Source organism: Colias croceus, chromosome 17 (assembly GCF_905220415.1).
Source record: "Colias croceus chromosome 17, ilColCroc2.1".
NCBI classification, from domain to species: Eukaryota; Metazoa; Arthropoda; class Insecta; order Lepidoptera; family Pieridae; genus Colias; species Colias croceus.
In genome coordinates this window covers 10,414,783-10,440,694 of record NC_059553.1, presented here as the reverse complement: position 1 = coordinate 10,440,694, position 25,912 = coordinate 10,414,783, and positions in this window count along the sequence as shown.

Sequence of the window (25,912 nt, the reverse complement as noted above, 5' to 3'; positions counted from 1 at the left end):
TGCAATTGTTAGTTACGTTAACTGAGGTTTTATAGCATATAATACGCTATGTACATAAACAGAGATAAACAGTATGATGTACACTAATGAGATCTGAATTGTTGGAACTATTATAATTGCCGTAAAGCTTCAGCTTATTAAGCTCTTTTTATAATGAAAGCGGTACGTGAGATCAAAAGATGATAGGTGTGTGGCACGTGATAAAGTTGACAAAAAATGCAAAATTAGCTTATTATGGTTTCGAGTTAAGCAGTTGTTTTGATGTCGTTTGTTTTAAAAGTTTAATTTAACAGGATTTTAATAATTCATGTTATAAAATGGTCATGAATATCAAACTTCATGTGTGATGGACTATTTTCGCTCATAATTGTTTTCTTTGATATTTGAATAGCTTATATTGCTGCCACAGCTGCTTACATCGGAATTGTTATTTACTCCTTCGATACTTACGATGATTTTAACTTCGAGATTCACCGTTCTGAGAGCGAAAACAGTTAATTATTTATAAGCCATTTTAAAAGCGTTTTAATTTATCACCTTGTTGTTAGGAAGATTACGTAATTTATATGTATAATTATAACGCCAATATATCACAGAAAATCCAAAACTGTTTCCAATAGTAATTCCTATATGAAACAACTTCAAAAGAGCTGTGGAAATGAAAGGTTGTATCTATAGAATTATTTGAATCACGTGCCGAGGCTCATCGTGTGCGACGTGATGTTTTCTGTTGTTATTGTAAGACTGGATGTTAAACTGATTGTATCTATGTGTGTTTAACTAAGGTATACAGGAATTTATCTGAGTTATACATGGTTCGTAAGAGAGCAAAATAGTGATATAAGAATGGTAATTAGGTAAAATATTACATGATATTCATTGTGTATAAAAGTAGACCTTTGTTATTGAGGTTTGTGTTTCTAATTTAATAATTTATGTCATAGGTACGTGCTTTTGAGATTGAGGTTATTTAAGGTGTTGTGTATGTTCACCTGTCTGCTCTGAGTGTTACAATTGAATCAATTTCGAAAGAGTCATTCCTTTTTTTTTCATAGAGATTCTAAGGCTACTTTTATTTCAGAAAACAATGCTTTAAAGTGAGGATTGTATATACCTACCTATATGTTATTGATTTCGCAGCAAGAAGAATAGTGAAAAATAAATAACTTTTCCATAATAAACTTTATAACATCTAACATCAAAGACTTTCATATAAATTCCTAAGCTTTCCCACGGTAAGAGGTGAGTATTGAGCACGCAACGGTCAGTGTTAGCTACAATAGCATTGCACGGGAATCGAACCTGGCATCTGCTTGCGTGCAAGCTACTGGGCATTGTGTCGGAATATTATCTTAATTGCTTCAAGAATATTTAATTGAGCTTCGAGATTATAATTGATTTGGTTTTTAAGGTGTCGCGTCGGTGTGGGGTTTTCGCACACAATTACATTTTATTCTAAACAAACATTTTATCATCTCAACATAATGATTTTGCTCTGTGTACAACATTTATGTACAATAGACTCTCTTCGACGAATAATACCTTCAAGAAACGTTTGTGAAATTGAATGTTTAAAATATATATATGTATATTACATGGACGTTTAAAAATGTGTTTTGTTTTCCTGAAATTTTCTTTATCTGTTAAATGATGATTACAACAGTTGCTCCCTATATGCAGTAGTTTTCTTGTATAGATTTATGTATTTAAGGAATTTGTTAGCTTGAAGTAATTAGATACTTGCAGGAAACGACTCTCTCGGTCTCGGTACCAGTTCTCTTATGTTTTATGCCCTTTTCCACATTAAAAAATTGCGAATCTCTAATTTTACTTCAGTCTTTTAATCGTGAACTTAATTCAAAATCTACGTCTTAACAACTGGTGTAGGTAACAATTTTTAGTGTTATTCACGATGTATAATAATTTCCCGTGTATCGTAATGGGAGGATAAGTGGTAGGTGCGATACCGCCGTGCCCTTGATTTGAGCCTATAGCCCGGCTATGTGGAATATCACCTCGTTTCCTAACATTGTACGATAAATTGATGCTTTTTAATTCGTCGGTTGGTTTATAGGCGGGGTAGGAATGCGTCACAATAACTGGGCTGTGTTTATGTTCAATATCTTGTAGAAATATCGTGAGATTAGGTAATGGTTGCTTTACATTACCAATCTATTCGGCGAATGTTTTATGAGTCGTTTCATTTGAGTTTCTATGAAATATTTCACTTGTGATGCTTTTAAATTTGTATGTACAATTTCTTTTGTAAAGTGGCAGCGCAATAATGATTTAAAATTCACTCTGAAAGTCTCTTTCAAATTTTATTTTTGAAGGCGAATTCTTTCTCTATCTATACGTTCTGCGCCAACCGCGCTTCGACGTTGAAATACTTGTATTCTTTCAATACTTTTAGGTTTTATAAATGTTAATGACATTACTTAAAGTTTTATACTTAGCACATATCTATAGAGTGTTATTTACACTGTATAGGATTGTGCATTTATTAATATGGCTTATAAGACCATATGCCACGGAATCAAATGACATTCTAGGAAGTTGTATGTAATACAGTCTGGACTGAAATATTCTTTTTAACCACGTATGTGAGGATACCTCTAACGGAGCAGGTTGCCTTATAATTAGCAGTAATGAGTGGACTGGTTCCGAGGACCGAGGCCGACAAACGTCGCTGCTTTTTGCGAAAATCACAGACGGGTCAGCGATGCGATACCGAGATAATGTCGCTGATGTGTTGCCGCCTTTTATGGGACAGCTCATGGCTACTTGAATGCTTTGATTATTATGTTAAGAACATATTTGTTAATGTTTGAGACATATAAATATTGTAGGTTGTTGAGACGAGGATTAGTGGTTGTTTTTGTTTTGATTAAACTTAGATGGCATTTATTTCTATTTCTATGCTATAGAGAATATTCACATTAAATCCAAATAAGGTTAAAATACTTAGGGCCGGTTTCACAGCTTGCTGATAAAGTCCCCGATAGCTTATTTGACATTTCTTAACGTAATTTTCATACATTATTTGTAATTTCAACCACTTTCAACTGACATATAAAATAATACATCAGGAAGTTGTTTAATCGTCCTTTAATGTGAAAGACGGTTTGTAATCACCATCGATTTGTTCTCATTGCTATTAAATTGATCTGTTCTGATATATTGGCGATCTTCCAAGCGCCACTTACCGTCAAGTATCAGATATTCTGCCATCTTTCAGGACCCCTACCGGATAGTTGCACATTATAAGGAGCAAAAAGATTACGCTGCACGCATTCCAACAACTTCCTCGACACTAAATGCTCAGAATAGTTGGTGTGTGCATTCACGGTGACAGTTTGGCATTGCGGAAGCAGCCGCTTGTCGCAGCGTGGCTAATTCAGCCGCTGACGTGGTGGTTTATGTAATATACATTAGGTAGGCGAGCTGGTATGTCAAGGAGTATGCAACGAACTTAAGTGCGCAATTACTGATTGAAAATAAGTACATTTTTTCACATTTTCGTTTTATTGCACTATTACTTATTTTAATAGTGGCTCTACATTTGCTGTGAGCGCTTTCGATTAGTGCCTATCAGTTTTACTGAAAACGATTTTCAGCAAGTCCAGCTTGGATGATGTGATCCATCATTAAGTGTAAGAACTTTTAATAATAATTTTAAACTTACTCGTCTACTATTTAAATATCTTTATTATTTTGAAATTTTAATACAACCAAAATCTGGAAAATTATAGATTCCAAACAATTAAGACTATAAAATAGCATTCAAGGCTTTTTTCCAATATCCACAGTTCTTCTAGAAGTCCCAATAAAAAATAAAGAAAAGGCGCGTCTATCACAGCACAGCTAATCCTAGAATAATAAAACAGTCCTGTATCTGGAGGGAATTCTAATTGTTCACGCGTCTCCCTCCCTCCATGACAGGCTGGGATGTTGCCAGTTTTTATCTAACGTGAGCATGTCTAATTATCGCGTTAGGAAAAACAATTTGCCCGCCATTTTCAATGACCACATTAGGTTGAAACATGCCGCCATGTTCGCGTTGAACGCTACATTTTTTTATTTAGTGCAAAGAGGTTGGTTTGCGTGTTTGCGACATTGGTTTTTTTTTCGGTTGGTTTGTATTCAAATTGGGAAGGAGATTTGTTAAGTAAGGAAAATGTGTGGTCAAAAATCCTTGTTACATTTAAATATTCGATATTTTAACATTGTTAGTTTGTCTTTAAAATACCACTGTATCCATGAAGGATATAGTTACAGGTTACAAGATCATGACTTTACATTGTAAAATGGCTTTTAAGTATTGCATCGATGACTTTTTTACCCATATGGTAAAAGTTTTCGGTTATATGAAAGCTTCTAGCATCTAGACTCTAGATCTAATCTATTTTTTTATTTTATTTTAATAGGTGTCTAATTATAATTTATAAAGACAATGAAGACAGTACTTATGTGATAGTAATATATATAAATAGAGTTATAAAACACGATAAAAAATATAAACATAGAAATAAATCTAAATAAGGTAACGTAACACTATAATTAGTCAGATGTTTTAAACATTTCTTGTATTTCCTAAAGACTAACTGTAAGCAAGAAGTTTTAAACGTAGGTAATGCTTTCGTTAGAATATGTTATGAAGTACGCCCCGTGGAGTTCTTCGTTTTGATTGACACAAAGCTATCGACAACATGTTCTTCTGTGCAATTTCACATAATCTTTATAACATAACTGAGATCATAAACGATACATTTTCATCATGATAATTATGTACTACACGTTTCCTAGAACTTCCCTTATCCTTTGCCAACACGCTGTCGTTGAAAAAGTGATTCGATAAAAAATATCCATAACTGAAGCTATGTGAGCCCATTTATAGAGGAGTAGGTATATCATTAACTTTAGTTTGAACATATCAATTAAATAAATAAGAAATTATAAGTTGAGAGAAACTTCGCGTTTTTTTAGTTTTACTAAATCAGTGCATTGCTAATGGAGTATTGATTCACTTAAAATTCAAATAAATGACGAAGAGTATGACTATCGACGGCGAAGTCAGAAAAAAATATTTGGACTTCTGAACTTGAACAGAGTTTTTACCAACTATTAGAAAGAATATATGTATTTAATTTTGGAGTTTTATGTTTTAAATTAACTTATTCTACTTCATAAGTGTTGTAGATTGAGTAAAATACATATTATATCATATTCAATTATGTTGTAGGACTTCACTTGACACATTCATAGTATTCGCTGAAATAGGATAAAATACGCAAACTATGAATAACTGAATACTTAAAAGGTTAATGATTTACTCAAGTTGCAAATCGATTAAAAATAAATAAATATATTGCCAGTGGACACTAATTAGCATTAAATTTGCTAAAAGCCGACGAGATTTAATACTAAGTTAAAAATAAAAAGACTTTTAGCTCACGCTAACGGACCTTTCTGGGGCTTAAGGGTTTTTAACTTGATTTGATGTGACTGTTCGGAAGATAAAGGAATTCATTATAGTTTTAAAGTCGAGTAATATGTCTGTATATAACTGCACAGTAAGGAGTTTTAAGCTTTAAAGAAATTATGTTCAGAAGTTTGTCGACTGATGTACGAATTTTAATTGATGTGTTATTGATATGTTATTTTATACTCAAACTACATTTACCACCACAATTACTGACTTACAGGATCTTAAAACTATTACTACTACTACTACTACGACTTTAGTTAGTTTCAATTTTATCTTTGCCAATAACCATCCATCTGTCATCTTAAGTTTATCAAAATTATTATCAACTATATAGGTACGCTACTTTTCTCTGGATATGGAATTGCAGAATAGTATTAATTATTGAATTATTTAAAATAACACATCTCAGATCTCTATATAGAAGCGCCGCGTTATTATAAAGAAATCCGATGGTTTAAGCTCTTATAAGTAATTTGCGACCGTATTTTCTTCATAATTAATATTAATAATATAAAATACGTCACCGGTGTTATCATATTAACGTCAGTATAATCGGTAGCGAGGCACGATAAGATGTGACAAGTCCCTCGAAGTATGCAGAAAGCACTTAGCGTTTGCGGGAGCTAGTGCTTTAATTGGGCGATTTGAGCAGGAATATATTGACTTTTTTATATATGTTTGTTTGTAAGGAATTTATGAAGTGAAACATCTTAGACGCGTGAAGAGTAAAATTACAACGTCACGTCATGGAGTAAGGTGACGTTATTAGTATCTATGAATCTTGCCTAAGAAGTTTCACTTCTGACACGTGTGCTCGGCATAAACGGTCTTTTTTATTACATATAATATGTCTTGAATACCTAGGTAAAAAATGGCAATATTCCGAATAGTAGATGACTGTTTCAATGTGACTGATTCGTTTGATTTAATTCTTTGGATTTTAATTTTTTTTTCTTCGAAATTCACTTTGTGCTTCATGAAATGTGACAACATAATATATGTACCTAAATTTTGATCTACTTAATTACTTATCTATCAGAGACAATTAAGAATGTTTGTTTTACGATCTTAATAAATAAAAAATAAAAAAACTCTACATGCAATATTTCTGACCATAACTTACAGTTCTATCGTCTTGTTTCCATTATCATTCACCAAACTGTTGTAACAATAGTTGAACCATAGTTTATACCGTGTCACACAAATGATAGTAACCGTCCATTGCAGATAATTAAGTAACTAAGTACATAGAGAGTGGACAACCATGGCTTTAGTATTTTGTGGCTATCTTACCATTATCTCGCCTGTCTCGAGAAGTTTCCGCGTTCCTTACTAGACAATTATTTTGCTTATAATGAGTAATAATTAGTTTATTTTGGAGTCTTCTATTTAATTTATTATTGCAATTAATATCACTATAATGAATTAAATTAGGAAGTAGGTAAACATAGCTAATTTTTTTAATATAATTTTGTTATTACCTATACTATTAAAATAAAACAATAAGCTATCGGCTATATTATAATATTCAACGTAAACAGAGCTTTTCGATTTCCGATTTTAAAAATAAAATATGAGCTTATTCAACAATTTACAATACTTAATGAATTTAAAGTCACCCAGTGATGATATCAAAATAAATTTTTATAGTAGGTACTTTAAGTACCACAAATCATGAATTTATTATGTTTGCGGGTGGTCTCATGCTGATTTGCTTTTAAATTCGATTGCCGATCGATTAGCTTATCTTTATGAGCTAAGGATGTCCTGATTGAGGATAAAATGTCACCATGAGGATCACTAATAAGAGCTAATAAGTGTAGTTAAGGCTTTTGTGCACGAAAAAATAATATTTTTTGTTGTGTGAATAACTTTTTTTGCCTGCAACATGAGTTCATGCTATCTTGAAAATATTTGCTACAAGTTAGGTACATTAAAATATTTGTATAGCTGTTTTTAGAGGTGCATTTTATAAATTAATGTTAAATTGCTTCATTTATGATTAATTTTTATTCAAAATATTATGTCTTTAGTTACTTTGATCATTCATAATTTTAGCAGCATTTAAAGCAATGCTCTATCTTTAATCAAGGAAACGGTAAAATTTAAAAAATATAAGTAAAATAATTTCATAGCAATGCATTCTAGTGTGTAAAAGCTTTAAGTACTCGCAATATTTCATGTGCGATGGGCTTTAAGCTTGTTGGATAAAAAGTTAATTGCACGAGACTAATTACGGTTATTAAATCTGAGTATCGGGTTTCATACGCTAACAAGTTAATGGAGACCGCTTTGTCGTTTTATTGAGGTCCTTTTCTGTCCAAGGGCCTTAATTAACATTGAAATCATTAAACAAAATTAGTGTCTCTCTTTCGCACCGGATTCTTTCTCGTAGGAAAGAAAGAGATCAATAGTGTTGGGTTATATTGGTTTAAAAGTTTATTAGTGATGGAGGTTAAGTGCATAGACTATAATAATATTAGAGGTATGTTGTAAGAATTATTTAAGATTAATAATAATTGCTCATCTATAAAGTCTAGCTTTAAGACCACCAAGACATAAAGAGCCTTTAATAACCTTTCTAGATTTCTAGATCAATTAACTTTTTCAAAGTTGTGTTATATCGAGTGTATATAAGTGTAATATTATTTTAGTTATCCCTCGTGTCAATTACAAGTAATTAACGCTGTAAGATCTCGCCGACGTATGCAAGGAATTCATGTTGGTACACGGAAAAAGATTAATTACGAGCGGTGATACCAGAAGGAAAAATTTAAGAAGTTTGGGCGCGGTGTTTATTTTCGTAAATAGGAATTAGGGACTAATGTAATATAATAACTAACTAATTGGGGAAAGATGAGTAATTTCGGTGTAAAGTGCATGTGTGACTGTTTGTGTGATTGTCTGTTTGTACAAGCCGGATTACTGGATCGCTGTGAATGAAACTACTTTTTGTTATAAGCTATTAAATCTGAGAAACATAGACTGTTTATTATTCTTCTGTTTTATTTTTAAATTCCTTTTGCAAAGGAAAATGGTCGACACTACAGCGAGGAGCATAAATTTAATCAATCTTATTAGTGTGAGATTTATTTTAGCAGCAATTTGAAATTCTCCTGTTCGTAACATTTGTTGCGACTTGCGCCTGTCCACTGCTCTTGTATTTATTGAGTTGGTGAAGTACAGTCAGGTGTGGAGGTTGTTTTTATTTAAAACTATTTTTTGAAATCATTTTGAATGAAACTGACTTTATTTTGAGAACAAGTACTAGTGATTTAAATATGTAGATTTTTCTTAAAAAAATATTATTTTATTGTTGTTTAAATTAATTACATTAATGTTAAAAGAAAATATGTTTCTTTAATTTTTTACAGATATCTAATTGTGGGTATCGATCTGTTTTTATTGTACGTATTTGAAAAACCCAAGAAATAATTCGATAATGAAATAAATTCGTGGAATTTCTTTATTGATATAAATTTATAAAAAATCCAGGAAACATTTGAACCTGTCCTGATCTCAACCTTTATTGATTATTCTTATCTTTATTTAAAAGAAAGTTATCCTTTATTTAAAAGCAATCATCGTAAATATGTAGCATAAATAGTTATAAATCCTTATCTACTTCAGCTGTACTTCGTAAAAAAACGTGTAATGGCAGCTTCGTTATAGGGTCATTGCGCTGGTTTTCGTCCAATTATAGGGTAAACGCAGCTATCAACGACCCATCGAAAATCTGAAGGTATTACCGACCTATAAAAGTAATTCGAAATTTATACGTTTCCAGAACTATTCTAGCTATAGGTAGGCAAAGTTATACACGAATATATTACTTGAGCATCGTATACTTTAACGTTAGAGTGAGTAACTGAGCAAAAAAGAGTTAAAATGCGTAAGTTGCTGCGGGGTAGCGTGGAAGCAGGACGTGTCGTACTGTTCCGTTGTTCCTTCGGGTAAGTACTGTGAGTATCTTTTTAAGACATTTACAAACAAATGACATCTATTCTTTAATTTATATTACTAAATGGCAATGCATTTAAGTGTCAACTTTTCATTTCTTACAACATTTTATTAATAAAAAGTAATTTGAAACGATAAAACTTAAAATTAAAATGGGACGGTGTTAGCTTCACCAGTTTAAGTCGTGGCAGGTATCAACGACCCGTAAGTCGGCAATGGCAGCAACGTAACTTTTTGTTTTATTTTCTTTTATGTTATTATATCACACTAACACAAGTGGTTTTATGGACCAGTTTAAATCTAAGCTATGAGTCTTCATAAAAATCTATTAGCGACTAAACTTTTTTGTCTAGTGTTGTGTCTTTTAGCGTTGTCAATTTATACAAAGTTATGATATTTTCGAGGATCCCTATCGAATAGTTACAGTAGTAAATCATTGTTTTTTTTTGTTTAAACAATATGCATTTGTTCATATTTTGTATGACATCAATCAATTATAATCTATTTTATAGTCTGATGGTCAAATGAATTAAAATAACCATTTTTTATGGGTCGGTAATACAATTTAGGTTTATACTTACATACTTTAATACCGACCCATGTGGGTCGGCAATAGCAACTATAGGAAGCTATTACCGATCGAATATAGATTGTTTAGTTTCTCATCTACAAATTTAAATTCAAATTGCTTTATTTGCAGAATGTAGAATAAAGATTTTTGTATAAACAGATAATATTGATCCTTAAACATTCTGCTCGTAATTGAGCGTGCAAATATATTTTTATTACTTTTATGACATAATAGGTGCCTATTAAAAATTATATTTTTTTTAGGTTCAATTAACATAAAACATATAATTAGGTATATTTTTTCCAGAAATATGGAGCCACGAAAGCGGCGAAAAGTATTCAGTAAAACACAACTCGCCGAAGCAATCAATCAAATAGCATAACGAAATATCCTAGAGTTTGAAATCCTTAATTTAATATATGTGCATAATATATTAATAGTATTATGTTGATTAATTTAAAAGTTTATAATTATTTATTTCATTACTAAAAAGTACTCATTTGTTTTATTAAAAATAACTACAATAAAAAAATACGAATATATTTGCATTTTTATTTCATTTTATTAAGATCGGTAATCATAATCATCACTAGCTTCTATACATTCCATTGCTGGAAAAAGGCCTCCTCTCACATACGATCGGGAATAGCTGCATAAAAATCGTTAATAGCTTCACAGCCGTTTTTATGGGTCGGTAATAGCAACAATCGACTAAGTCACATTGTAAATTATTTTTTACAAGATAATCCTTTATTAGAATGTATTTGCTTCAATAAATACATTTTTTAAACATAACACTAGCATATAAAATGAAATTATAAATCTTTAGAAGAACCAGTATACTTAAAAAATATGGTTGATTTTGAAATTGCCTTAGAGGGGTCGTTAATACCTGCGTTTACCCTAGGAGTTGCCAACTTTGTGATACGAAATAAATATTTTGGAGCACCCTTCCTTAAACATATAATTTTTTTTTTAAGTCCTTATATAGTCTTCTTTAAGATAATATTAAGGGAAAATAAATCATTTTGATGTATCTTTTTATTTAAATTATTTTCTGCAAAAGTAGGGTAAATGCTAGTTTTCGTCCAAAAAAACTGGTTTTCGTCCTAGTGTAAGCTAGTTTTCGACCACCGTGTAGAAAAAGGAGGGTAGGTCAACTATTAAGTTTAAAATCAATTACAGATAAATATATACGTTTATTTAATTACCATTACAATTTCTCACTACCCAGGTTTAGTTTTACTTGTGGTTTTACTAATAATAATCAATATAACTAGTCAACACTGAGATCTATGTAGCACTTGGCAGTCCTTATAGGCGTTAGTGATGACTGTATAATCATTCGTAATAAAGAAAGGAATGCGTTCCTTACAATGTAAATGAAACAAGTAATAATTACAGGACTAAGAAATAACATCAAAAAACAGAAATATTCATTCTAACAACAAAAATTTTCATTCTAATACTTTGTTTATCAAATGAAACGTACTATAAACACACAGCCATAATAATAAGTTTTAGCTACAGAATCTTCAGTGTACGCAGCGTCTTTTTTTTCTAGATTTCTTAGACTCCTTCGAGGCCATCTAAAAACAATAAGATCTTTCTGAGGATACGTTGAGTAAGTATAATAAAAAAATACTGCATTGGCAAAACAGACCTAGAATAAAAGATGATACTCAAGTGAATGATAATCAAGAAAAATACAGTGTATTATGTCTGACCTACCCCCATTTATGCTACGAATAATTGACTCTACTTCACATAAGGAGAATGATACATGACTGAATTAATGACAATATTAGGTACCTACAACACTCGGGCCCTCACCAATTATTTATAAGGAAGATACTGAATAGAAAACTTTTCAATACGTAAAAATAGACGAAAAGTAATGCAAAAGAATGGCTATATTTAATTTTTGGATACTCCAATACTCATTCATGGACGAAAACTAAAACATTTAAAGCTAAATTTAGTTTTCGTCCACTTCTTTAAATATTTTTTTATTTTGGCAGCACTGACATAGCAGTGGACGGAAACCAAAAAAACTAAACTAATAGCAATAAAGATCACTTCGGGAGAAACTATTCAGTATTTTAAAGGTCCGATAAAGTAAAATGACCCTAACAAATATTCACGTAGCTGTTTGAGTTTCCGTCCACTTGGACGAAAACCAAATATTTTGAGAATTTGGTAACCTAGTATCCGTCCACTTAATATTTCGAAGAGTATTATAAAAATGTATGATAAACACTTATAATTGCGTTTATTATGCTTATAAATAAACATACGTACCAAAAACATTACGTAAACTAGCTAAAACAGTGATTTACCTTACCATGAACTTTTCTCGCCGGCAAATTTTTCTCTCGCGCGATGACATCTGCAAGGCACGTATGCGAAGCGGCCACATTTACGTTAATTTTTTGAACTCTCTTCTTGTCAAATCAAATTTTAATGTTGATAGTACTGTTGCTTAAACATTATGGACCGTAAAAAGTGCAAACTTGCGCGGGAAGGTAGGTTTGTATTCAAGTTTTACGCACGTGATTGTAGCAGGTCAGTCAAATGGACGAAAACAGAAGCTGGACGGCAAACCAGCGCAATTACCCTACTCTTTGATGTCTGAGCTATGAATATTGCATCTTTTCTTTGTACAATAAACTACCGGCTGCTCATTATCACACCTTAGAGAATAACGTGGGACTTTAAAATCTAAGGTAAAATTGTGGATCTGTCTGTTTTTTTAATATCTACTCTAGCTTTCTGCGCAAATTACACACTAAAAATTTTCCCAGGAATTATTTATTACTCTCTGATTCTATATTTATAAAACCGCATTAGAATACGTTGTGTAGTTTTAAAGATCTAAGCATACATAGGGACGGGCAGATAGTGACAGCGACTTTGTTTTATACTATGTAGCGATGTAATAAATGGAATAATATAATAAGTATTTATAGGTACAGATTCATATTCAAAGAAGACCTTATGGAGAGAAAACAACGTCTGCTTGGGCAGCTAGTATCAGATAAATGCACAGTTATTTGTACACTAAAACTGAGCGGTTTTAACGGTATTCCAGGTGACAGCTAGTATTCCTACAAAATCGATTACTTCATTGAAAAAAGTTAATGTTTTACTGATGATAATTATTCATTTAATCTACTGTATACGGTCGGTGTTTTATATAAAAGGTGAAACCGTTGGTAAGGCTCACTTTCTTGCCGCTAATACTTGACTAATTCTGCCTTATAGCGATATAAGTCCTTAAAGCAATGAAATATTCCGTTGGAATTTCCATCAAATTGTATATATTTATACAGTTAAGGTGTTAGGATAGATAAGCTAAAGTGAAGATCGTTTGATATATTAGGGAATAAGAATGGCGTAAATCGTAATATTGTTATGTATTCTGTTTATATATGTATTAGAAAAAGATGTTTTTTTTTTCAGTGCTGTTCAATTGTTCATAGCCTTCTGTAATTAACAGATATGAAAGAGGTGGATTTTTATTTTAGATACTACATACGTATTGGTATTGACAGTAATTAAACAATTATATTTAAGATAAAAAAATATTTTTAATCAGTTAGTGTATAGAGCAAAATATGATGTCCATTTATTGATATAATTTGCTCAATATCTACATCCTTGTCTACATCAAAACTGAATGTTGACATAAATACGCTATTGATGCTATTTATGAATATATTTTACTGCTCCACGATACATAAAAAAAGATACATAGAGTAGAATAAAGAAGAGGCGTAAAACGGAAAAGTATTTTCAATGGTAATATTTTCAAATTTTCAATATATTAACTTCACAAATATCAATAGGAAAGTAGCGTATATTAAAATGCGTCCATAATATATCAGCTCTCTCGACATAATTGTTCTTGTAATAGAATTTTTATGGGAGCAAGTTTCTTGATCTAAAAACTAGCCTCGCCGCCCGAGCGCGCTCGGCTTTCCCTGAATGGATGTGTGGTACATACTTGATATAGGTACTATTTAAACTTACAGTAACTTTGTAAGTTCGTCTTTTTTAAACTACTTATTTGATGTAACAGATAACCTAAAGAACATCATTATCTCGACGAACGATTTAGCAGAAATATTGTACAAATACGTGTAATTATCTGTAACTAATTTTATAATAAATTTACATAATAAATCCTTTCGTTTAAAAATTGCGTGAAAGCTTTCCATAAGCGATTTTCTGTGCTAAAATTAGTATTATAATATTATCTGTGCTACAATCAAATTAATAAAAGAATGTGTGTTTCACATAGTTTGGTCTGTTTAAATGTCCTATTATAATTGTGTTTCTTATTATTTTTATTATGTAATTTTAGTTAAATAATAATATTTATTATAAACAAAATGACTAGATAATTTTATGAAATGAAGGAAGGGAATGTCAAAAATGTTTATAAAGCGCATTTCCTCGGCTGAAATTCTACAAGTCTTTAAGTTTATTGCGAAACTGCGTAAATGGCTGACTTACTCGTTATTACATTACTAAGTACTAACTAAGTTGTATGAGTAACTAACTACCAACTACTTTTGCCTGTTTTACGTATTTCTTATTACTATATTATGTATTAAGTATATGGTAAATATAAATATATAGCCGTTAATAATTCATTATCATACCAATAATGAACTAGCTTATAGTTGTTTATGGAACATATTTTTGTTAGAAAATCATGAAAATAATAAGAGTTTTTTATCCTTCTTTATACGAGAATTATAATTGCTAAACATAACTTCTAGGCGCTAGAAATGTGCTAGATGTTTTTTTTTAATATCATATCCAGCAAAAAGAGCAGGCGACTCACCTTCTGCAAGGTTGTCGCCGCCCATGAGTTTTGCTGGTTTTTAAGAGAGGAATAGGCTTTCTTCTTGAAGGTGCTCATGTTGTAATAATTAGGAAACACTGAAGCTGGCAACTTATTCCACAACTGCGTAGTTCTTGGCAGGAAATGTTATGTAAAATATACAAAAATCTAATTGTTTCTTAATTATTGAATAACATGTTTTAATTGGTGGAATTATGATTTCATTAGAGAATATTGAAATTTAAGAAAAATATTATATACAAGACTATAGGTAGTTATATTGAACGAATTATAAAAAACAACATGGTATACCTAACATTTAATCGAAATTAAGCTATTGCAAAAATCATGTTTCTATTTATAATGCTGAAGCTCTCACTCTACAAAGCTTTTAAATAATTTTAGCGCTCATCTTTCATATAATTTAGGAGCCTGTGACCTCGCCAGCTCATTTATCATAACAACAATCAAGGAAGCCTAGCCAGTTTTTTCCCCATATATAAAAAACGGTGTTTCTTAGAAACTAGATAGCAGATAAGATCGGGATGTCCAGGCAGGCAGAAGCGCAGGTTTTTGCATCCCTCCTATGATCGATTTATTGGCAATTAAAGTCACATTATACTAAAAAGCTGTATGCAAATGTTAATTTGCATGTGCGTTGGAGGGCCGGGAGGCGCGCCGGGTGTAAAAACTATCATCTAGTGATACTGTAACCAGTTTTGTAACTGCACACTTGGTGCGTTCTTACGGGCTTTCTCGACGAGTTTGAACCACATAGTATGCTTTCAGAATGATTTATTGGGTTTAATGCGGTCTGATTTGACAGTCATTTTGACAGCAAACATATTAATCGTCATGTCTTGCTATTAAAAGTGTAGAACTTGTTAAGCGTGGTGACAATTTAAACAAATGGCTTCAGTTAGGTACACTTGCTTGGCAAAATAATGGATAGCAAGATTATATGTAGGGGATTGCATTATGAGATATTTAAAGCTATGATTTAATAACGCCTCTGAAGATGGATTACCTTATAATAAAAAAGAGTTAGAAATACAGGTTTTAGAGACTAACGTCTAGACTATCCACTTAAAACCCAATCTTGGGCCTTAGACAAACGTACGTAACGCCATGGAATAGAAACTGCTAACGCTAATTATTGACATAAGCTCATGACATTTTGGTAATGGTTCGATCACACTACCAACGACGCAGACGACCACGACCAAAGTTCCAATCTTGCCGAAATTTGTTCAAAATCAATATTAAAATCTCCCGTCATTCTGGTACTCAGGAATAAAAAAATTCGAGGTCAATTAATAAAAAGAAATAGGGTTTTTTGCGATTTTCGCCGAGACGGTAAGTTTATTATACAATCACCTGAACCAAAATTGTATATAATCTAATTATCTATAAAAAACGTTAAATACATTTTTTTCTAGGAGCCACCGTTTCTATGAAAAACCTGTTTGTTTATCCATTGATCTCAAAATTTTTTTTTCCAAACACCAATACGACAGGAAATTCTTAAATTTCATTTTTAATTGTGTTTTGCACAATTTTATTTAATTGCGACTGGATGAAAATTTTGTCCGTGGTCGTCGTTGTCGTTGGTAGGGTGACCGAATCCTTATGCAAAACATCATACGCTTATGTCAATTTCTATCGATAGCGTATTCTATTCCTTGGCGTTTTGCCGTTTGGCTAAGGCCCCTTGTCTGTCTGTCTTAGTCGTTCTGCAATCTAAACCTGTGCCATAACTTCGTCAGAGAGCAATCCTTTTGACATTACGAAGATAACAGCTTGATGCAGTTAATCTCCATAATAAAAATATACATATATTGAACTCTACAAGTGATATAACTGCGTTAAAAACAACCGACTTCAAACTTGCACTTGCAAAATTTACAAATACCTACAGACAAAAATGCTCATAAAATAAAAACTACTGGGCCTATCCGAATAAATTTTTTATGGGACCAATTCGACACCATCCCGCATCGAACAAAAAAAGAATCACGTAAATCGGTTCAGAAACCTCGGAGTAATCGGTGTACATACATAAAAAAAAAAAATATATACCGGCCGAATTGATAACCTCCTCCTTTTTTTTGAAGTCGGTTAAAAATGCTTTCCGAACCGGTAGTAAATGGTTAAACTTTGTGATGAAGATTCAAAAGGAAAGTGCTACTAGAAGATGTATTTGAATAAATAAATGTTTGAAGTTGAGTTTAAAATGTTAAATTCATATACTTCCCTTACTTTTGCATACACCCTGAAAAACTTACTCATTTTTATCGCACACATTACAATTATAAAAACTTATTTATTCGAGATAAAGTTTAAAAGAAAGTATCTTTGTGTAAAATATTGATGATATTTCTTCTTTATAGTCTTGATATTCAGGCCGAAATACTCCCATTGTGAGGAGCGGCCCTTTGACGCTGACAGCGGCATTGAGTGTCAATCTCTACGTGACAATGACGAGTGTTTTGCATATTGACGGTTGAAACAGGGCAGGACTGGTTATGGGGCCCTGGAAACAAAAATTTAAAGGGCTTTACAGGAAAGAAAACAGAAAATTATCATATAATTAAGATTTATAAGTTCACTCTACATTCATAGAACTTCATACATTGATTGAAAACGTCAATAAATCATTGAAACTAAGCGACACGTTTGTGTCAATTAGCGGCGTTGAGTGTTGTATAGATCTGATTGAAACGAATTGAGTCGAATCGTACCTTTGTCCCGGGATAAAAATGATATAGTATGTCTTGTCACTTAATAAAGATGTAGATGTCTATTTAATACATTGTAAAATAAGTTTAGATGTAAGTGTTCTTACCTACTTGTTAGGTTTGTTTGATACAAATCTGTAATCTTCCTTCCAGCTCGATCGGGCCATATTTGTTGAGAAAGAGAATCCGACCCTGGTACCCTTTAAATAAAATGTTAGTACTGTGATGATTTTTATTGTTTATTGTACATTCTTCCATACACCTATTTATCACTTACATGAGCGGAGCGAAGACAGTTGCTTTTTCATCTCTTTTTCAGATATTTTAATTTCCTTATTGTATTTAAATAAATATTTTTATACAACTATTTCTCATAGCTTAGTTAATTGTTATGAAATTGGAGTTATTTCTTTTCTATAAGTCCATTTAAATCTATTTTAAAAATTTAAAAACTTTTAAATATGTGTAAAGAAATTCTACGCGTTAGATAAACATCTTCGATGAATATTTGATTCTCAGATAGTTCCAAATCTATTGAACTTGTAACTGTATATTCCGAAGTAACTGGTACATTAATAACAATTATGTCAAGAAACTCATGCGCATCGTATTTCAACGATTCTTAATTGAAGCGTTGTTTATAAAATATAGATTGAATCAGTAATTGTTATAGATGGAATTTATGATGGAATGTTATCGAATGAAGTACATTTAAAAATTCATATTTAAATACGCTCTATTTAAAACATAAGTACTAAAAGTATTATTAATTTCTAGTTGTCTATATTTTGGTAGTTGATTTTTAAATAAATGCTTTATTAAAGATATCAAGATATACAATTAAGTTTTACTTAACAGACAGAGAATTAAAAAATATTATGTAGACCATGATATAGAGCTTTACAAATAAAGCTTGGATGACTCTATAATCATTGTTTCATACAAACATGATAACATAGCAATGGGTGGTGCTTTTTCAATTAAACATTAATTAGAAATGAAAATTGTCAGTGACTCTTAAAATAGGTAATCAATCATTAAGGTTTATTTCTAATCATTTCAAATTTTTAGTTCTATTTTTAGAAAATTTCAGCATTTATACTGGGGTAGTTAGGTATGTAGACTAAATTCTGGTAAGTATATTCCCAACAATAAAAAATACGAGAAATTATATATTATTATTTTAATGGTAGGACATGATTTCATTTCATTTAAAGGCAGCATAATAAAATTATTTTAACGATTCGAAAATATAATCGCATATATAGGATATGATAGTAATTAAAGACATGTTCGTAATTGATTTAATTTTTGTGTTTAACGTAGTCTTCGTTTTATACGAGTGGTTCAATAATATTTATTATATAGTACGAGAGGTTACAAGCTCTTTAAATCAATGGTATGCTTTATTACTTGCAAGAGGTTTGTATTGCTTCTTGCTTGTAAAAGTTTTAATAGTTTATATCCACTGGTATATATTATAGCCCGGGAGCTACCGAACAAGAGGTTGTTTTCATAATTTTAATTGATTTGTGCTTATAGTTTGGCATATTTGTAAGAATTTATGTATGAAGAAGATATCTCATTTTAATATTTACTAGTAAATAAAATAAAATAGAGATTTATATAGAAAGTAGACAAAGTATATATAGAATGAGATAAGAGAGACTCGTATAGAAAAAAGACATAGGAAATTCTGTGTTTTCACTATAACTGAACTTTTATTTAAGCTGATATATAAAGTTAGTTGTCTGGATTCTATTACTCTGAAATATTACTCTAAAGCTATAATATTATGTATATTCGGTAGCACAGACAAAAACCTTAATAATAATGGCATCGAATCCAGACAGGTCACAGACACGACAAATCATGCAATTACGAACTTAATTACCGGGCGATAAGATTGATGTTCCCAGTTTATCTAATTATATTTATTTCTTGTGGTGAACGATATTGGTGATGCTTTTATTGTCGTATGACTCTCTATCATATTGTGTATCTTATAAAACAAATTTTTGTGTAACTTGAATTCAGTAAAGAAAATTGTATACTTACGTATTGTATTTTATAGACTTTTATTATTTGCTGTTATTTAGGAAAAAGTTCATCCAAATTGCTAGAGAAATAACAAAAAATGCACATAAATGTAACATTCGATTTGTTTCATGAAAATTCCAAGCGATGCAGTCTCTACCATATTTTATTCGTTTTCCAATTAATAACATATAAAAAGAAACAATTAACAACTAAGTAACTATTTGAACTGACCATTAATAGGTACTGCATAGCTATATTATAAACAATTTCAATTATTATCCCATGTATCAAGAGTGCAGCTATTACAGTGTAATGTCCTCCGAGTCCTCCGGCACTCACACAAATAATTGCAGACCTCACGATATTATGCGAAATTATCGAAGTAAATCTTATTGCCGATTGAATATTCCTTAAAAGGGCTTTATTATATAACATTATGGGGATAATGGACGAATGATGTTGATTGAATATGAAATAATTTGAAGTAGAAAGCTTTTGTATGCATTTGGGTAACAATCAGCTGCTCGCAAGAAAGTTGGAATTGTCATCATTTAGGTACATAAATATGGTAATCATAACCAACTCATTATATTAAATTTAAAAATAAATATTTTTGTATGATTGTTCTTGTTGAAACTATACGATTTTAAACTTTGTAAGCAAGCGGTCAATCCGCCCCTGGCCCACAAAAAATAGGTACTTATTCAGGACTTAAATACGTTTCCTTAATAGATTACAGTTTAAACAGATTATCATCTAACACATGTTGGGTATAAATCAGGCCGTGATTGGTCGCTTTGTCCATATCAGAGATCTCTCCGGACGCTGTTTATTATTGTACTAATTAACAATTAGCGTAAGTTGGTAGCTGAACTTTGATGCAAATTTTTGACAAAGGATGGTCTAAGTTATTTATTTACGAACAGCGGAGTCATAAAGATGTAAGTTTTCCTACAGGGTTGGCTTCTATAAAGGATACAAAATAATAAAACTATAGCAATTTAATGATTGTTTATTGTTCTAATAAACAATTTCAATGGAGGATCATTAGAAATTGAAAATTATTTATAAAATTCTGACTGGTTTTTCAAGATTACATTTTAGAAGAGCTTTTAAAAGCTTTCACGCATTTTATTAAGACTTTTCAATAGTATTTATTTAACTACTCGTCTACAATTTAAATGTACTCCTAATAATAAAGGCAGACATAAATGAAAAGCAATAGTTAAAACGATAAAAAAGCTTCCACACCCAGGTAGCTACAGCGTGGCTCGGTGCACTCGGTATCAAATTACAAACACATTGGGGCAACCGGGCTCAAAATCCATGCTGACATATAACGACGCCGCATATTGTACTAAGGTATGGATGATATTTATGGATGGATAATAAATTTTTACTAAGATACTGCGAGAAACAAAATAATTACACTGTAACAAACTGTGGATAAGAAATTCTTCGAGTTATCGCTAAAAAATGTATTTGTAGTAAATTTATTTGTATCCGGCTAAATTAATTTTAGCGTCAAACACAAGAAAAGTAAATAATGTCCTGTATTAGGAATAATATAATAGTACTAAACAAAAATTGTAAAAGATTCCGTTCCTTACTCATTGTTTTTTTTTAATTTTATAAAAATAATTCGACTTTATTTATTAAAAAATTGACTCCATTGTTTTTGCTAGTAACTTACAATTGAATATTAGTAGAAATATTAATATAATTGAGACCGGTTATGCGTTGCCGATCGCATGAAGGGCGGGAATATAAGAAATCCAACAATGTGGTGGGTTCAGTATCGAGTTACTTGTTCGACAAGTGTGGGGTAGCACTACACCGGGAGATATACTATACTAGCTATTTGTAACGGATTGTATTGTAATTTCAGATATACATAGTCATGGAGAAAATTAAGATATGATGCTTATGATGAAACTGTTACGTGATTGGAATAAATTAAAATCAACAAAAAACGGTTTGATTTTTGTATTTAAATAACCACGCATGACACGCAAAGATAAAATATTATTATAATATACGTTAATTTATCTCCTTTTCAAATATATACTCGTAAGTCGTATTACATTAACAATAGTCAGTATTATACCTATATATACCTTATTTATTTGAAAATGTTACTTACAAGGTAGTTGAAAGGATATTAGTCTGATAGAGATTATAGCTATAGTACAGCTTCTACTGGTGGAGGGGCTAAAGGCAGTTTTCGACGGCTATGAAATAAGTAAACGCACACAATGGCGGCCATCAGATAGCTCTCTTCATTTTCTTGATGTCAGCTTTTGCCGACACTTTTATTTTATTTTAAATTATAAAAGGATTTACGAATTTATTTTAGATCCAGTTTTTTTGTTTTCTTTTTTTAATTTTTTAAACGAGGAATATTTTTGTTATTTACATTAGTTTTCCATTTGTAATCACTTTTTTATAGTACCTACTGTTAAATAATTTACTAAAAATTTAGTACTATCCAACATTTGAGAATTTGTATTTCAAGGTGTTAGCAGTTAGAACCACCCCGTAATAAGTGATTTTAATACATGCAAAATTAAATAGTATTTTAATAGATATTTTAGGTTATGCTGGACCGAGTCTAATTTAACTGAGCTGTCAGGTCATAGATAATATTCCAGTTTGTGATTTTAATATCCTTTATTGTAAAAACAGAGGAAAGCTTTCCACAATTTACTTTCAGTTTGAATTTTAGTGATATCAAGTTACAGACAGTTCCAAAGGCTTTGGCATTTTGACTAGTTTTTGTATGAAGTGCCCGTGATAAGGAAATTACTAATGAAATACAAATCCTTGTGATACAGGGATTCTGATATATTGGCAATTAGTATTACATTTGTCGCCTGTCACACTGTTGGCTGAACCGGTCCACGGCCGCTATGTCCAGCGTTTGATGGATGTGTTTATGCATGTCTTGATGTTAATATAATTTACATTCTATTTAGAATTGTGGTTTATTGATATTAATCGCAAACTGATGAAAAGTTTTTAATGAGCCTTTCAAAAACATGTAACATATTTCTTTATTAGATCTAGGACATATTTGGTTACCTGAAAGAAATGGTTGATAATAGTAAGGCGGCCGATTCTGTACACACTTCACTTGTGATTCATAGTAGAGGCAAAAAGTTCTATAAGCAGCCAGTCATTGGATCAACACCTAATAAAGTATTTTATAGTGATAATTCTGATGTCACTTAATTCCATTCTGCCTAAAAATAAATTAGGAATTTGACAAAAAATTAAACAGCAACCGATGTAAATTATTTTAAACAAGTTATTTTACTGTTTAGACAGTAGACACTTCGATGTAAACAGATTTATAGGCTTTCCGAAGTTATGCAAATCATCTTGCGTGCCGCTGATATCAAATTACTTTATTATTTAATAATAGCAATTACTGGAACATTAATCAAGAAACAGTTTTTATGATCTATTAAAAGGCAATATATCAAAATATATAAAACATTACAACCAGGATGCTGGTAAGGTGACTATTTATAACGCTCTCGTATTTTACTAGTATAGTTTTACTGATAGCTAGCTAGCTTTTCCTTTATCACAAGTTGTTTGGTAGATATTGTTTTTTGGTTATGAGTCCCGTGTCTTAATCTTACCTACATACACGAACGAGTTCACACCTATTTGTTCGTAGTAAATTTTTGCAAATTAAAATAATAAATGAGTAATGCCTTTGATTAAAAAAAAATGTGTGCGTGTGTACACACGTAAGAAGTGAAACTTCTTTATGACCTTATTTTCCAAAAAAAATAATTTACTATATGCAACTTTACAGAAATACGTCGTCGAATCACGCGTGGTAGGGATAAGAAAAAGATGGCGCGTAACGGAAAAATGTCACGCGTAACGAAAAAATGTTACACTAATTTTTCTTTCTCACCCCGATAAAGAAGTTTTACCCCGAGAAAGAGTCATATTTAGAGTATCTTTAAAAGTTGTGATTAAGTTTAGAAAATCTATGTGAACATTTTATTATATTATACCTATCTGATATATTTTCAATTATTTTCGATATTAATTACCTACCGGAATGATAATTATATTATGTACACAACATAAATTAGAATTGTAGAGCTATCAACATAATTATAAATATTAATTATTACTATGTGTATGAAAACGCATCATTAATTTAATTCAAGATAACATCAGAAACTGTCGAGCATCGAATGCCGAAATCGAAATTAACGTTTATTAATTTTAACTTAACTCATAAACAAGTTAAACCAGATTTTACTAGACTCTACTTGTAGCTTTTAACCGATATAAGTTATTAAAATTTAAATAAAATCTTTATGTTTATGTAATTAATATTTTTATAATCTTGAACTTGACGTATGATAATGAAAAAACAAAAAGTATTCGCTAATGAAACTTTAAAAAAAAAAAAAAAACCGGCCAAGTGCGAGTCGGGCTCGCGCACAAAGGGTTCCGTAGCAGCAAATATAATAAATTACAGTTAAATCAACCTATCTCAAAAACTATAAGAGATACTTTGATCAAACCAAAAATCGTTGAAAGAGTTAATTAGCATGCATCACCTCTATTTTTTTTAGAATTTTATACCCCGTAGTTATAAAAATAGAGGGGGGGGGACATACTTTTTACGACTTTGAGAGCTGATATCTCAAAAACCGTTCACTTTAAGAAAAATGTTTTTTAGAAAACTTTATATCATTTTAAAAGACCTTTCCATTGATACCCCACACGGGTATGTACATCGAAAAAAAAAATTTCATCCCTCAGTTACATGTATGGGGGGCCCCACCCCCAATTCTTTTTTTTACTATTTAGTGTCATATTTTTGTAGCGGTTCATACAACACATATTCCCATCAAATTTCATCACTGTATTACTTATAGTTTCCGAGTAAATCGGCTGTGACAGACGGACAGACGGACAGACGGACAGACGGACATGACGAAACTATAAGGGTTCCGTTTTTGCCATTTTGGCTACGGAACCCTAAAAAGGGGAAACATGATAAATTTTCATCAAAATATTTTAGAATCTAATCGAATTACGTTTAGAACTTTAATTATATTCCATAAAATGTCAAAATAATTAAACAGCAGCTAAAAATTCTCAATATTATTTATTACTACTTCCGCACTAACCAGTTCACAAACCTGCATAAACCACACAACTTGATAGAAAAGCTTTTATCCGTAAAAAGATTCAATAAAACATGTCCGTAACTAAATATATTTTACACACAAGTTACTCATTAGTATAAAAGTATAAGTTGAATTCAAGTATTATGAGCTTAATCAACGACAACCGTCATGTCGTGGGAGACATATCTGAAGCTTAGCAAAAAGCTGCGCAAGAGTCGGCGTAAGGCGCGCGGGCGGCAGTCTGCCTCCAACCGCCGACGTGGTAACACCTGTACCGTATGTCTGGATTATTTTCACTAATAAGTGCACTGTGAGTGTGGTGTAGTGAGTGAGTGTGTGAAGTGCACTGACCTTGGTTGTGTGTGTTGGAATTTGCAAACGGTTTGTTGTTATTTTTATTCTACTAACGAACTTGAATCCTATTAGATATTAGTTATACCAGTATACCTAGAGTAGTATATAAGCTTATACATAAAGTATATAAGTGACTCATAGGTAGTATACATGAAATACGTTAAAACACAACTGAAAGCTAGGTAAAGTTGTAAGTTGTTAACGCATGAGTATGAGTTTAGCACAGCAGGTGCCTGCGGGCAGCGGCCTAGAGGTCACAAAATGGCATTATATGTATTTATAAACGTTTGTTCTATTATATCAGTTTTATTTTAGTTTATTTAAGCTTTGTATAGTCTCTACAAGTTATACTGTCAAACTTTTGCAATCGTGAACTGCCGATATTAGTTCAATTTTCATTACTTAATTAGAACTTTGAGAATGATAAAAGCTCCCTCGATTCTTTGTTAGTACATTTACATAGAAAGCTTTCGGCTTGGTTAAAAGCTTTAGTTTCAACTCAGTCACTGATGTAGAGAAGTCGTGAACTTAATCGAGCTTTCAATCAAAACTTAATTAATTTTATAAGTTATCATGGTCATTACTTAACTTGTTATCTCTATCTGTGTAAAAACATTTATAAATAAAAGCTATAAAAAATATCTCGGAATCTTGTAAAATCTTGCTTATTACAAGCAAGCTTTATCTGTACACATCGCGAAAGTGTCGCTTCAATTTTGATTCAACTTTACTTCGTTAAGA